The sequence below is a fragment of the Rousettus aegyptiacus genome, unplaced genomic scaffold (assembly GCF_014176215.1).
Source record: "Rousettus aegyptiacus isolate mRouAeg1 unplaced genomic scaffold, mRouAeg1.p scaffold_m13_p_10, whole genome shotgun sequence".
NCBI classification, from domain to species: domain Eukaryota; kingdom Metazoa; phylum Chordata; class Mammalia; order Chiroptera; family Pteropodidae; genus Rousettus; species Rousettus aegyptiacus.
The window spans coordinates 60,045,938-60,063,365 of record NW_023416285.1 but is presented as its reverse complement, the minus strand read 5'-3'; the positions used below and the strand labels follow the sequence as shown (position 1 = coordinate 60,063,365).

Sequence of the window (17,428 nt, the reverse complement as noted above, 5' to 3'; positions counted from 1 at the left end):
CACTGATACCATGCATTACCATAAGCCCATAAGAGACAAAATAATAAAACTCTGATGATTCTAAAGTGATTAAACAGTATTACCCCAACTCCTACAGTTCAGGTAGGATAAAAATTTAAAGTATGGCCTAGGAAATTATCATGACATTCAACACATTTCTTAGTTATGGATATTCATCAACTACTCCAAGAAGAAGTCCAAGAATTTTAATTATTCATTTATTCTCAAGGTATCAAATGGATGGTAAATGCACAGAAATAACAGTCAGCACAGAGAAGGTAAACCCAGAGCACATTGGTTAAAAAAATACACAATGAGTCTATGGCTATGCTACCCTGAACAAGCCCAATTCCATCTGATCTTGGAAGCTAAGCAGGTTCAGGCCTGGTTAGTACTTGAATGGGGGACCACCTAGGAAGACCGGGTGCTATAGACGTGAAAAATAAAAAAAATAAGGGATTATAAAATGACAAGGTCCTTGCAATCTGTGAGGTTAACCTAGAGTTGCTGAACCTAAAAATTTTAATAAATATAAGTATAAATAAACACACACACATGCACACACACACACACACTCACACACATACACACTGAAGAAAATGAAAATCTGTAATTTGACCCTGCCTCCCTTCTTCTACCCTTCTCCTCTCTCTCCTTTTTTTCCACTTATGATTTAAAAATATGTATTGAATCTATTCCCAGTTAAAGCTAGGAATAAAAAATAGCATACAAGATGACATGATCTTGCCCTATGGAGAGTATATTCTATTGGTACATGGAAAAGTCAAAGGACAAATATGCTATCTTTAGTAATTGTCGTCACCATTATATTATAAAGTAAGAAAAGTTATGTAGGTAGTTTAATTTATATATTTAAGACTAGAGAACACATCTTGAATGAAAACTAGGCAAAAGACAAGAATTAAAGAACCTAGCAAATAGATGAAATACTATTCCAATTACATAAAATAGTATGAGCACAAGCTTATATTTAAGGGATAAATCTGTTCATGTATGATACTTTCAAATACATATAATAAGGTTACCAAAAGTCTACTTAAACTTTCAGACTGGCCATACTCCCATTTTATAAACATATTCTTGACATATTTAACAACTATATAATAGCACTGATAATAATTAAAATAGTTGTTCACACAGAGTTCTCAGTATGTGCCTAGATTATACTATGTGCTTTATTTGCTACCCAAACCTTTCACTTAAGTTTGAGTATTATCTCATTTTATAGATGTACTTTTTCTTCTTTTTAAAATAATTTTTAATTTTTTAAACTACAGTTGGCATACAATATTATACAATATAACATAGCGATTAGATATTTATATAACTTACAAAGTGATCACTGCAATAAACTCATCTGACACCATATAGTTATTACAATATTATTGACTTTATTTCTTATGCTATACTTAACATCCCCATGAATATTTTGTAACTAGCAACTTATACTTCACTTTTTTCCCCCCAGCTTTGTTGAAATATGATAGACAATTAGTTGTTCAGACTTACATTGTACAATTCAATGAGGTCTTTTTTCAATTATAGTTAGCATACAATAATATATTAGTTTCGATTGTACAGCATAATAATTAGAGATCTGTAAAACTCACAAAGTGGTCATGTCACTAAATCTAGTACCCCTCTTCCCTTTTACATATTTATTACATTACTATTTTCTTTATGCTACACTTTATATCTACATGTCTATTTTCTAACTGTCTATTTGTACTTCTAATTCCTTTGCCCTTTATCACCATCCCCTCAAAACGTCCTCCTATCTAGTAGCCCTCAATGTATTTCCTGTATCTACGAGTTTATTTGTTTTTGTTGTTGTTATTTATTTTATTCTGCATGTATGTGAAATCACATGGCATTTGTCTTTATCTGACTTATCAACAACAGAAAAGATCTCAAACACAAGACCTTCGGTACATATACCAAAAACCCAGTTGAAACACACACACTCACACACACACACACACATACTCAAACACATGGAGACTAGATGAAATGCTACTAAAAAATGAGTGGATTAGCAATGATATCAAAGAAGAAATCGAAAGATACCTAGATACAAATGAAAATGCAAACACAATGACCCAAAATATATGGGACACAGTTAAACATCCTAAGAGGGACGTTCATAGCAATCCCTGAATTCAGCCGAATTCAGGCCTACCTCATCGAATATGAAAAATCTCAAATAAATGACCTAACATTACACATTAAAAAAAAAATAGAAAAGAGCAGCAAACAAAACTCAAAGAAAGTATAAGGAAGAAAATAATAAAGATCAGAGCAGAAAATAAATGAAATAAAGTTTAGTAAAATAATTCAATAATTGATGAAACCAAGATCTTGTTCTTTGAAAGGATAAACAAAATTGTTAAACCTTTAACCAGACTTATCAGGGAAAAAAAGAGGACCCAAATATATAAAATCAGATGTGAAAGAGAAGTGACAACTCACACATTAGAAATACAGAAGATGATAAGAAAATACTATGAGCAATTATATGCCAATGAATGGGACAATCTGGAAGAAATGGATACATTTCTAGAAACAAGACTGAATCAAGAAGAAAAAGAAAATCAGAACAGATGGATTACTATTAATGAAATTAAATCAGTGATAAAAAAAACTAAAGCCCTTGACTAGTGGCTTCACATGCAAAGTTTACCAAATATTCAAAGAATAATCACCTATCCTTCTCAAACTATTCCAAAAAATTCAAGAAGAGGGAAGCCTCCTAAGATCATTTTTTTCTCCTCGTGCAAGGGAAACAAAGGACTTATAAATATTTGGAATATATCAAACTAAAAAGTTTTGCACAGAAAAGAAAACCATCAATGAAATGAAAAGACAATCTATTGAATGGTAGAAAATATTGGCCAGTGATACACTCAATACTGGGATAACATCCAAACCTTATAAAGAACTCATAAAACTTAACACTAATAATAATAATAATAATAATAATATAATTAAAAAATGGGCGGAGGACCTGAATAGGTATTTCTCCAAAGAAAATATACAGATGGCCAAAAGACACATGAAAGGGTGCTCAACATCATTATCAGAGAAATGCAGATTAAGGCCACAATGAGATATTACCTCAACCTGTCAGAATGACTATCATCAATAAATCGACAAAAAACAAGTGTTGACAAGGATGTGTAGGAAAAGGAACACTTGTGTACCTGTTGGCGGAACTGCAAGTTGGTACAGCCACCAAAGAAAACAGTCTGGAGTTTCCTCAAAAAAAAATTAAAATAGAACTGCCTTATGACCCAGCAATTCCATTTTGGGTATTTATCCAAAGAAGTCCAAAACACTAATTCAAAAAAACTTATGTACCCCTATCGTCACTATAGCATTACTTATAATAGCCAAGATATGGAAGCAATCTAAGTGTTCATCAATAGACGACTGGATAAAGAGGTGGCACATATACACAGTGGATATGACTTGGTCATAAAAAAAAAAAAAAATGGTCTTACCATTTGTGACAATATGGATTGACCTAAAAAGTATTATGCAAAGTGAAATAAGCCAGATAGAGAAATACAAATGCCATACTATATGTGGAATCTAAAGAACATAATAAATGAACAAACAAAATGGAAACAGACACATAGATACAGAGAACAAACTGGGGATTACCATATGAGAGAGAGTTTGGGGGGCTGGGTGGAAAGATGAAGGGATTAAGAAGTACGAATTGGTGATATAAAATATAGCATAGGGAATATAATCAATAATATTGTAATAACTATGTATGGTGCCAGGAGGATATGAGACTTATTGAGAAGATCACTTCATAAATTATATAAATGTCTAACTACTATGCTGTACACCTGAAACTAATTTAAAATAATAGTGAATATCAACCGTCATCGCAGAATAAATAAATAAATAAATAAATAAATAAATAAATAAATAAATGGAAAGGAAAAAATAAGTGAAAAACTTGAATATGAAAAGAAACAAATCTAAAAAATTCTGTAGTAATTATGTAAAGCATGGTGGTAATATAGTTTCATAAATTTTTTGTCTTAAAAACAACCTTAGTACCAAAAATTTTAAAAGAGATAAATAGAATGAAAAGAAAAAGAGAAAATATAGACATAATCTGAGAAATAAAATACTGTACAAGATCAACATTAAGAGGTCATTTGTGGAATATACATGGTTTAAGTATTGCAAGAGAAGCAGGAGTTTTGTAGTCATACAACAATGAATGTACACATACCAGCTATGTGACCTGAAAAAGGCCGACAGGGAGTTCAGTAGAAAGAAGTTATGAATCTAAGTGAAACTCAGTTCTAGCCCATAATTGCTTTGGGGATGTTCCATTTTTTCAATGATGTCAAAAATTCATGGTATTTTTTTACATGTAAATTCTCTTTATTTTTTTACATCTGAATGACATATATATTTTATTAACACTGAATAGACCAAGTGAAACGTAGTTGTGAGATAGATCTAACAGTTTAAGATTCTACTCTTTCAGAAGATTGCTTCTGAGCTCTAATCGTTACATTGGAAAAAGAGAACTTTAAGGATGTGGTCATAAAGTAGTATTGTTATTGCCTTTCCACACCTGCTCAAGTGCATTTAGTAAGCTAGTACTTCCTCTACACTGAAATGAAATCTGAGAATAGTGTTAATCTCATTCTGTCATTGTATGATAATAAAAGCGCTGCAGTCATTTTAGTCTCTAGAAAAATACAGTTCTATTTGCATGCCCACCAACATTGTAGAAGGGTTCCTTTGTTACCCTACAGTCTCTCCGACTCTTGTTATTTCTTGTCTTATTGATAATAACCATTCTAACAGGTGGTATTTCATTGTGGTTTCGATTTGCATTTCCCTTATATCTAGAGAAGCTGAACATCTTTTCATATCTCTGTTGCCATTTATGTCTTCTTGCGAAAGTGTATGTTCAGATCCTATGACCATTTTTAATTGGGTTGTATTTTGTTGTTGTTGACTTATGTAAATTCTTTATATATTTTGAATATTAGCTTCTTATAATAGATATTGTTTGCAAATATCTTCTTACAAGATATATGGTTGGTCGCTTTTTTGTTTTGTTGATAGTTTCTTTTTCTGTGCAGAAGCTTTTTTAGTTTGAAATAGTTCCATTCATTTAATTTTGCTTTTTTAATTTTGCTTTTTTCAGGTCAAATTCATAAAATCTTCTCTGAGACCAAGATCCATAAATTTAGTAGCTATGTTTTCTTCTACCTAATTAATTGTTTCAGGTCCGATATTTAGGTCTAATAGTAGCCTAGTTTCATTATTTTGCATGAGGCTTTCCAATTTTCCCAGCACTTTTTTTTCCCCTCCATTGCATGTATTTGGCTCCTTTGCTGAAAATTAGTTGCCCATATACATGTGGGGTTATTTCCGTCCTCTCAATTATGTTCCATTGGTCTGTGTCCCTGTTTTTCTGCCAATACGATATTGTTTTGATTGTTGGAGTTTTGTAGTATAATTTGAAGTCAGGAATGAGATATTTCCAGATTTGTTCTTTTTTTCTCAGGATTGCTTTAGCTATTCAGGGTCTTTAGTGGTTTCATACAAATTTGATAATTTTTTGTTTTATTTCTTTGAGAAGTACCATTGAGATATTGATAGAAATTGCATTAAATCTGTATACCGCTTTGGGTAATATGGACATTTTAACTATGTTGATTCCTCCAATCCTTAAACACAAATATTTTTCCATTTCTTTGTGTCTTTTTCCATTTCTTTCAATGTCATGTAGTTTTCAGTGTGTATGTCCTTTACATGTTCTGTTTATTCCTAAGTATGTTACTTTTGTTGTTATGATTGAAGATAGAATTATTTTTTTAAATTTTTTTCTGAAATTTTATTGTTACCATATAGGAATGCAATGGATGTTTATGCATTGATTTTATATACTGCAACTTACTATATTTGTTTATTGTTTCTAATAGCTTTTTGGTGGAGTCTTTAGTGTTTTCTATATAAAGAATTATCTCCAAAAATAATATTTTACTTCTTTATTCTTGATTTAGATGCCTTATATATTTATTATTTTTAAAAATTATTTATTTTTTATGGTGACATTCCTTAACAAAATCCAACGTTTCAGCTGTGCATTTTAACAGTAAGGCATGTATATATATTTACACTTTGTGCTCGCCTCCCATAGTTAGATTTCTTTCTGTCATTATATATTTGATCCCTTTACTTCATCTATCTCCCCCTTTTCCCTTCCCCCTATCTTGTGGTAACAATTAGTCTATTGTCCATGTCCATGAGTCTCTGTTTGTTTGTCCTGTTCATTTGTTGCTTTTAGGTTTATATCCCACATATAAGTGATATCATGTGATTTTCAACTTTTTCTGTTTGGCTTATTTCTTTTAGCATGATTATCTCGAGATCCATCATGTTGTTGAAAATGATAGTATTTCATCTCTTCTCATAGCTGAGTAATATTCCATTGTATATATGTACCACCGCTTCTTTATCCGATCATGTATCATAGGACATTTGGGTTGCTTTCATGTCCTGGCCACTGTGAATAGTGCTGATATGAACATCGGAGTGCAAATGTCTTTTCGGATATGGGTTTTCAAGTCTTTGGGGTAAATACCTAGTAGAGGGATTGCCGGATCATAAGAAAGATCAATACTTACTTTTCTGAGGAATCTCTATACTGTTTTCCATAGTGGCTGTACCAATTTGCAGTCCCACCAGCAGTGTATGAGGGTTCCTTATTCTCTATATCCCCTCCAACATTTGTTATTGCTTGTCCTATAGATTATAGCTATGCTAACAGGTGAGAGATGGTAACTCATTGTGGTTTTGATTTGCATTTCTCTGATAGCTAGCAATATTGAGCATCTTTTCATACATTTAGTGGCCATTTATATGTTCTCTAGGGAGAAATGTGTGTTCAGGACATCTGCCCATTTTTTGATTGGATCATTTGTTTTTTTGTTGTTATTGAGTTGTATGAGGTCTTTGTATATTTTGAATATTAGGCCCTTATTGGAGGTGTTGCTTACAAACGTATTTTTCCATTCTAATGGTTGTCTCTTTACCTCATTGATGATTTCTTTTGCTGTTCAGAAGCTTTTTAATATGACATCTCATTCATTTACTTTTGTTTTTACTATCCTTGAATTCAATGGATTTTTGTACATTGATTTTATATCCTGCAACTTTATTATATTTGTTTATTGTTTCTAATAGCTCTTCGGTGGGGTCTTTAGGATTTTCTATATAAAGAATCATGTCATCTCCAAAAAATTATAATTTTGCTTCTTTATTCCCAATATAGACGCCTTTTATTTCTTGTTGTTGTTGTTGTTGTTGTCTGATTGTTCTGGCTAGACCTTCCAGTACTACATTATTTAGCAGTGGTGATAGTGTACATCCTTATCTTATTCCTGATCTTAGAGGAAAAGTTTCCAGTTTTTCACCATCCATTTAGTATGATATTATCTGAGGGTATGTCATATATGGCCTTCATTATGTTGAAGTACTTTCTTTCTATACCAATTCTATTGAGTATTAATAGCCATAATGGAAAATAGTATGGAGGTTCCCCTCAAAATTAGAAAGAGAAGAACCATATGACCCAGCAATCCCTCTTTATTTACTTGAAAAATTTGAAAACACTTATTTTTAAAGATATATGTACCCCTATGTTCATTGCAACATTATTTACGGTAGTCAAGACATGGGGAAAAAAAAAAAAAAGAACCCTGCATCCTTTGATAAATGATTAAACAAAGAAGATAGTACATATATACAATGGAATATTACTCAGCCATAAGAGAAGATGAGATACTGACATTTGCAACAACATGGATAGATCCTGAGAGAATCATGCTGAGCTCAATAAGTCAGATGGAAAAGGACAAGAATCATATGCTTTCACACATATGTATGATATAAAACAGAAAGCAACAGATTAATAGACAAAACAAGCAAACAATTCATTGACACATATAAGAAAATAGTGGTTACTAGAGAGGAAAAGGAGTATTTGAGGAGCGCAAAGTGGGTCAAATATATGGTAATGGAAGAGACTAAATTATGGGTGATGAGCATACAATGCAATATACAGATTATGTATTATAATATTATACACAGAAATTTATACAATTTTATGTAATTAATTTAATAAAAACAAAAATAGTCCTACAAAATAGCCAATACTATACATTTTATGTAAAATTAAACATTTTTTCCTCCCCTAATTTTGTCTTGCTTACCTAAACTGTCTCTAAAATCAACATATAATAGAATGTTTGAAGAATTTGCCACAAGATTCTCCCTCTTTGTATCAATACCCTTCCCAGATCCGAGGCTTATCTATGCAAATTGCTTTGGGCAATAGGACAGTATATTATATATATAGAGGCTTAAAAGTACCTGTGTATTGGGGTATGCCCTCTCTTGTTGTTTTTGGGAACACTTTGACCATATCCATGTAAACATGTCAGAAATATCCTGCTTGATAATGAGAGATATGTGGCCAAGCCATCTCATTTATCCTGGCTGATCTCCAGTCAACTGCCACCATGTGAGAGTGGTCATACCAGATTATCTAGGCTCAGTCAAGCTGCCAGCTGAACCCTATTAGTCAATCCAACTCACACAAGAAGAACCACCAAATTCACACTTTTAAGTCATGAAAAATAAATGTTCATTGTTTTAAACCACTAGATTTCAGGTGGTTCTATACACAGAAGGAGCTTACTGATACACTACAGAATTAAGATTATAATCAGAAGTGCAACTATAAGAAGCACAGAGGTTCTTACTTTGGCAGATGTTGATGGGTTACTCTTTTCCTCCTACTTCCTTTGCCAGGAACTTTGACTGATTTTTCCTACAGCATCTCTTACGTTGGGTAATATTTTTCCTTGCATTAGCCTCTGTCTCTATTGTCATCTTATTAATTTTTCTGCATCTGATAGCCTATATCCACCCTCATTTTGCTGATTTGTCAAAGCCTTCTTGACAAGCATCTTTTAAAAATAATCTTTAAGCATTAGTCTGTGGATTCCAAGACTAGTCCCTGGAAAGAATGTACCTTTGACTAAGTGCATGAAGGTATGCAATTATTTCCCAAACATGACCAAAGCCAGACAGACTCAAGCCACTTTAGCCCACTTTGGAGGTTCTTCTTACAATTGCTAGTTTAAAACGAATTCAATGTGTCTCAAAATTACAGGGGATAAATGTAACCCCTCTAAGTACTTTCTTTAAACTCCTTCTTTAAAGGTAAAAAAAATAATGGTGTCATTCAAGATAGGGAAATGGAGTATGGTGGAAACTTTCAAAATAAATTCTGCCTCAGTTTTACCACTTTCCTCTCAAACTTAGTTTCGACCATGTTATACCCTCTATTTGAGGGTTAGAGTTGTCAAGTGAGATTTTGAATATGCTCTTTTCCCACCTTGCTTAGAAAATCTAGTATCTCAATTTTATTTTATTCTCTTGATGTCTTAGACCTGAGAAAGAAATGCCACATTTTAAAATTTTGTTTTATCCAGAAAGCTTTTCTACTAATTGGCAAAACTTGTCTCTTTTTGGTTTAAACCAATCATCTTCCTGAAATACAAATATTACATTGAAAAAATTAAGCAACACGTGTAATTTTTTATGTATAATTCACAAATATTATTTTAAGTTTTTTCATATATCACACTATAACTTTTTTGGAATGTTTGACATGATTAAACTTTCAAAAAATGACTATTGTATTTACAAAGTAATGGACAACAGCTTATATGTGAGATTGTAAATTAAAGCCACAAATAAAGTATGCTCGTAAGTTTTTTGCAGTCACTCACCATTGCCTCAAAAATGCAATTATCCTGTTAGAGATAACATTAGCAGGGCAAAAGGGCCTGAGATTGAGGCCAGGAAAGCCTATCCTATATTCTGTCTCTGTCGGCCATTAACTGTGACATCTTAACCAAGTTGCTTCATGGGCTTATTGTTAAGATTAGAAGCAACATAAATTATATCACACAATTTTCTTTCACCCCTGTTGTCAAGTAAAATACGGACTGTGAATAATGTAGCTTCCCAATACAAACTTAGAAACAGTTTTCTCTGATCTGTGCAAAAATTACTCATTGTAAGTAGTGCTTTATTGTATAGTTCTTCCAGATGGAAATCTTTTGGGAAAGAGATGCTATCCAAGTCCTTATTATGGGGCCCCCAGAGCAAGCTGTCCCTTAATTCAAAGAGAATAGACTTTCGACTATCAATAGCTGGGGAATTTACCTATCCCAAGAACATATCAAAGTCATAATCATAGCTTCAGCATTCTAGAGGATGTACATGCGATTAAGTTATAAAACTCCCAATAAGGTTAAACGACTTATTGAAATCTTTGAGATTACATCACCAATCTCCATATTATAGAATGTACCAACCACCACAGAAGGCATTCAGCATGAGGCACTTACTTTCTCAAACAATTATTTGGCAGATGTACTCAAAAAACATTACTGTTTAACTTCAAAATATTTGAAAAACATAGTTTACAACTATGTTGATAAAGTAATGACCATGAAAATTGAGATTTTAAGTAAATTGAATTGGGAACAGTATGATGATATTTTAAGTAAATTAATTTGGGAACAGTATGAATAAATTTCCTTTTGTGAGTTCTTTGATTCAATGAGTTAGGTATAAGTGTGATCTTATTTAGCATGTGATTATAGCTGTTAGTGTGGAAATAGGTTTCTGGCTAAATGGATAGGTTAATTATTTATACATATGTCTAGCTCATTCATTTTGGGATGTCCAGGTGCTCCAGCAACACAGGAGAAGATAGATTTTAGATGGATAAATATATAAAATCTAATATAACAATCTGCATACACAAGAAATGGTTTAATTTAAATCAAGACAAGTGCTATATCATTTAAATCAATGCACATACAGCTCTTAATTCATGAGACAAATGGTTGTGGTCAACAAAGTCAAAAAGTGCAGAAAGCTATTATAGTAACAACAGAGAGCAAGTGACCTACTCTATACCTACATGAGCAGCATGTCAGGAACAAAAATGGTTTTCAGGACTTCTATCAACAATGAAGTTGAGCATTTGAAATTTAGATGGTGAAATTTTGACAGTTAAAAAGTTGAACTTAAACTTTTTAAATTGTTAGTTGTACAAAGAATAATAATACTTAATTCCTTAGATACACTTAGGCTTGTTGTTACATTTTGAATTCTGGTAATACTTTGCTATATTTCATTTTAGTAATCTCAGTGCCAGGAAGTATCTTAGACTGAAATAAATTTATTGAATAAAAATTTAATGATAAACATGTAAATAATATAAAATATAAATATTTTATTTTTTTAAATAATTGAAAATGAATAATGTACTGTATCATTTTTAGTAACATATATTAAAAGTTTATATTTCAGATTGCTAAATAATTTATAGCATTTTGTACAGTTTCAATGTTTATGGCAAATTTTCAGTAACAAAATTTGATTTTAGAATATACATTACTTTTTATGCTCCATGTAATAAATTATTGTGCTTATTGGGACTGTGGCTATAGAGATTTTGATACATTTTGAACCTAAGTTTTGCTTTTTAACCACAATAGATAGAATTATTTTCACTGATATTTATCCTGTGAAGAGTTAGTAGAGGGACACTTCTTTTTTATGTCTGTTTTAAATTTGTTGGTTTTTGTGTGCGTGTGTGTGTGTGATATAAAATGCTGTATCATACTGCAATTCCAGTGGGCACTAACTAGCTTGCCAAATGGAATTTTGAAAAACCATAATTTTTTATTTGAACATCTCCAATTTGTCATATTATTTTCAATCAAATTGATGACTAATAACTATCATGTTATCAACACTATTTGCAGTAATACAAGGCAAGATATGAGTATCATTATTAATATGGATCCTAAGACAATGACCAAATTATTTGTCGTTCAAATCACAATAACTCCTAAGAGTAAAATAAGAAAGCATTATGAATAGTGAACCAGGATTGTACTGGACAAATAAGGATGGTCACCTCAATCACAGGTATTCCTAATGTGTAGAGAATAATTGTAAAAGTAATAACAGTGGGGATATTGTCTGACACAGAAACACAAATATGGAGACACACAAAAAAAGCAGAACTAAAGAAAAAGAAGTGGTATATGTTTGATTCATAAGATTTTCTTTAGAAATTAGTTATAAATTATCTTCATGTTCTCTGAAACATAGTAACAAAGTGCTTACTAATAATTATTATCAAAAGAAAAAATGGAATTGTTCAAAATTTATCAACATGGAGGAAATCTCTTAATTTGTTCCTTAGGAGAATTATCTATTTCTACAACAACGACAAAAGACCACACTTTCCTCCAAAATTCAAAATATTTTACAATAATATCGTCAAAATGACATGCTTAAAGAAAGACATAAAGAATATCAAAATATTCAAAATGTAGCAAGATTTGTCTAAAGTGTAAAAATTCCTCTTTTATCTAATTATATTTAAATTAATCTAAACTTAAATAGTATAGTCATTATAATATGCAAAGATACCTCAAGTGACCAAAAAAAATACTCCATTGTTCTCAATATTAAAAAAAAAAAAAACACAAAAAACATTATGAAGCATAATTTTTGAGAAAAAAGTGCTTAGGAAAACCCAAAGTCAACAAGGAAGATAAATGCAAATTACACTAGAGGAATTTGAAGCCTCTGATATATCTAACTACAACAAACATTAAATGAGGTCAATTTCTAACCAAATTGCTGTAAAAGTTTAAAATGAAGGCCAATTTGCTTCAGTTCTTATTGTCCAATATGTCATGCCAAGATTTGAACAAAAAATTACAAGGTATGCTAAAGGACAAGCCAAAAATATGATCTGGAGACAAAGAAGTGTTAGAACCAGATTTATATGATACCAATTTTGGAATATTCGGACAGGAAATTTAAAATAACCCTGATTAATATGTTTATAGCTCAAATGGTAGGCAGCATGAGAGACCGGGTGGTCAACATAAGGAGGAAAATGAAAATTCTAACAAAGAACTGAAAGAAAATGCTAAAAATATCTTTCAAAAAAAAAAAAGTAACAGAAATCAAAGAATGTCTTTGATGCAATCATGAATTGACTGGAAAGTGATGAAGAAAAAATCAGTGAGCTTGAATAAAGATTGATAGAAACATACTAAATTGAAATTCAAAGAGCAAAAAGAATGAAAAAAGAAAAAGAAAAGAAAAACAATTGAACATCCCAGAACTGCAGAAGATATTTAAAAATAAATGGGTAACATGTATAATTGAATTATTAGCAGATCAGAAAGAAAAAAAGGAGAAATATTTGAATTAATGATGACCCAGAAATTTCCAAAATTAATAACAAAAAGGAAATAATCCAGAAAGTTCAGAGGACTCTAAAAAGCCACATTTAGATGTATCATTTTTGAATTGCTGAATACCAAAGACAATGAGAAAATTTTGAAAAAAAATGAAAAACTTACCTTTAGAGGAATAAAAATAAGAGTTGTAATGGGCTTCTTATCAGAAACTATGCAAAAAACAAGAGAATAGAGTAAAACACTTAAATGTTAAAGAAAAAAATTCTTTTAGTTTCTTTTTATATTTATGTATTTAAACTAATGCTTGGCAAAACAACGTTTCTATCATTTAAAAGAAAACAGACATAACTGAAAGAAATACAAATATGTAAGAAAGTGAAAGTAGTTTTTGTTTCCGTATTATTTTCCTTTTTTAATCTGTCCATTTTTTAAATTTATGTCTCCCTTGTCTGGTAAAGAAAAGGTACACTGGCAATTCAGTCAAGAAAGAAGTCTCTTAATACAGATTTTGGTATATATGCTTTCAAAAATTCATTGGACAAAAGTAATCACAAAAAGAAGAGGAGGAGGAGGAAGAAGCAAGAAAGAAGAAAAAGAAGGAGAGGAAGAAGAAGAAGAAGAAGAAGAAGAAGAAGAAGAAGGAGGAGGAGGAGGAGGAGGAGGAGGAGGAGGAGGAGGAGGAGGAGGAGGAGGAGGAGGAGGAGGAGGAGGAGGACGAGGAGGAGGACGAGGAGGAGGACGAGGAGGAGGAGGAGGAGGAGGAGGAAGAAGAGGAAGAAGGGCCTTGGCTTCTTTATACTTTGGATAAAAGAGCTATTTGGGATTTTAGCATCTTGTCTCCCCTCCACAGAATTGTTGATTTGAAGTTTAACAGTAAATGACATTCTAATCTTGTTGCCATAAATATATTAAAGCTTCTGGCAGGTTACTGCTTTTGTGTAACGTTCTGTCACTGGGTAAAATGTTCTTGTCTAGGGAAGAAAATACCTGCCAGGAGCAGACAGGGGCTTAACATGGTGTCAGCTTTGTAAAAATGTCAACATTTGATCTGTAGTTCACTGCAAGGCTAACAAAAATGAAATATCACTGGGAGTGATAGCAAAAGACAAAATAATGGAGTTTAAAGGAGGGCTGGGTTCCTGAAATAAATTAATTAATTTTATATTCCTTTGTGTATGTTAGGGCTGCCATAAAAAAATACCACAAACTGGGTGACTTAAGCAATAGTTATTTATAATCTATCAGTCTGGAGGCTAGGAGTACAAGATCAAGATGTCAGTAGGGTCTGTGTCGTGTGAGAGCTGTGAAAGAAGAATCTGTTTCAGTCTTTTCTCCGTAGCTTTTAGATATCTATCTTTCCTCATGTGTTTATATTATTTTCCCTCTATACCTTTTTCTGTATCCAAATTTTTCCTTCCTATAAGGACACAAGTCATATTCTATGAGGACCCACCCTAATAATCTCATTTTAACTTGATCTCCAAATAAAGCCAGGGGTTAGACCTTCAACATATGAATTTGGAGGGAACATGATTCTATCCATAGCAATTTAAAACACTCAGAGATAGTTATTTTACCTAAGTTACCTAAAGCTATAATTTCAACTCACCACTCATCAATATATTCATGTTACATATGGGATTTAAGCAATTAACCAAGAAAATCACAGTTAATTTATTAACTATATGTGAAAAGAAAAAAAAATTGGTCAAAATGATAACATTATTTTGGTCAATGTAATAAATGCAAGCTCTTGTAAATTTGGATTTAAAGGCTGCTTGTTTTATCTTTTGCCCTAAATCTGCAACTCAGGTCATTCTCAGCATGATTTTTGCTGTGCATTGAACTGCAAACATGTGTGAACAAGCAGTAAGACTTGATATGAAACAGTTACAAAAGGAATGCAATTCCAACTGACCTTTGTGAATTATTAGAATCCTTTTGTTTAATATTGTAGCCATGAGCTTTCATTTTTGAGAGAAATGACATAAAAACAGTTTTTGTTCTTTTCTGGAACTGAAAAATCAGGTAACTATATGGAAAAAATGTTTCTCAGGATATTCAAGCAATGTAGGATTTTTTCCTTTCAGAACTGGCTCACATGAAACCATACTCAACATCATTAGTCATTAGGAAAATAAAAATCAAAACTACAATGAAATATCACTATATGTCCACTAGTATGACATAATAAAAAAAAAAAAACAGATAATAACAAGTGTTGACAGGGTGTGGAAAAATTAGAACCCTCAGATATGGCTTATTGAAATCATGTGGAACATAAGTGACTTAATCTAAAAGCTAATATGCTATCTTGACATTTGGGTAAACCTAGACACCTAACTCCCTTCCCTTTCCCTGGGTGAGCTCTGGAAATGTACACAGAGCTCTATGCTGATCACAGGACTCCCATTATTTCTCTCTCTGTGGTAAGATGCCCTCTTAACTCACTCTGGCACCAGAGCCTCCCAGCTCCTGGTCCCTTTGATCATCCACGCATTTTCACAGTTAGGAAATATAAGCACTTGGTCTGGGGAGTGGAAAGTGTGAGGATCTGTTTTGTTTTGCTGTCACCTGAGGCTGCATTTTATACGTAAGTCTCCTATTAAACTCTTTAAAATGACAAGCTGGACTTATCTGCCTTGTTTTTTTAGCCTCTCAGGTCCTTTGATATTAGAGGAAAAAAACAGAAATATAAAATGGTGCAACCATTTTAGAAAACAGTTTGACAGTTACTCAAATGTTAAATAATAGAGTTATTATATTACTCAGCAATTCTGCTCCTAGGTATTAACCTAATAATAAAAACACATGTCCACATAAAAACTTGCATGAAATGTTTACAACGGCAATTTTTATAAAACTAACCAAAGCTCATCCTACTAATTAAATAAAGACAATACAGTATATCCTTATAATAAAACATTAATTGGAAATAGAAAAATAATGAATTATTGATAGATGTTACAATATAGGTAAACCTTAAAAACATTCTAAATGAAGGAAGGTAGTAATAAAATATCATATATTTTATGAATTCAGCTAAATAAGTTGCCCAGAACAGGCAAATCTAAAGAGAAGGAAAGTAGATTAGTGGTTTCCAAGGGCTGAGGATTATGAGGGTGGTAACCAACTTCTAACATATATGAGGTTTCTTTTTGGAGTGATGAAAATGTCCTAAAATTAGATTGTGTTGCTAACTCTCTGAATATACTTAAAAACATTGAACTGTCTGTTTTAAATGGGTAAATTTTGTGTTATTTGAATTATATGTCACTAAAGCTGTTTTAAAAGTGAAATATTGAACTTAAAATAGAGAAATGGTAGAATAAGAAGAAAAGCAAAATTAAAATGTAATTGTAACTATATTCCATTTTTCAAGAATACAAAATATATAGTATGTTAAGTAGACACATAAAAATTCTAAAAAAAATAATTAAATACCATAATAAAGCCTAGAAAGAAGACACAATGTTTATGATAAAAAAGAAACTGGATGGTATTAACAGCTGATTATATGTTACAGAATATTATTATACTTAAAGACTTAACAGTAGAAATTATTTTTAAAAACACACAGAAATATGTCTGGGAAGAACAGAGCATCAGTGAACTCTGGGACAACTTCCAAATCCAAAAATAAGTGACTTGGAGTCAGTGAATAAAGGAGTGAGAGAAAAATATTTAAGTAAATAATAGTCAAAATTTTTCCAAATTTTATGAATATATATACACACAGTTATAAGAAGTTCAACAACCTCAAGCACAAAAATTATGACAAAAAGTGTACCTGATCACATCACAAATAAATTGCTTAAAACCAATGACAAAGATAAAATCTTCATATACATATTAGAAGAGCTAAAATAAAATGTAAGGACAACATTAAATGCTGACAAGGGTACAAATAAACTGGATCTCTTAGGGCACAACTACTCTGGAAGATAATTTGGCAGTTTCTTAAAAATTAAACCTATATTGACCATATAATGCAGGGATTGCATTCTTGGACTTTTATTCCAGAGAAATGAAATGGTCCACACAAA

At 31.7% G+C, this 17,428-nt stretch overlaps 1 pseudogene; it reads left to right on the top strand.

Moving 5' to 3' along the window:
* The first annotated feature begins 317 nt into the window (after positions 1 to 317).
* On the top strand, positions 318 to 436 carry LOC118608809 (annotated as a pseudogene).
* Positions 437 to 17,428: the final 16,992 nt, after the last annotated feature.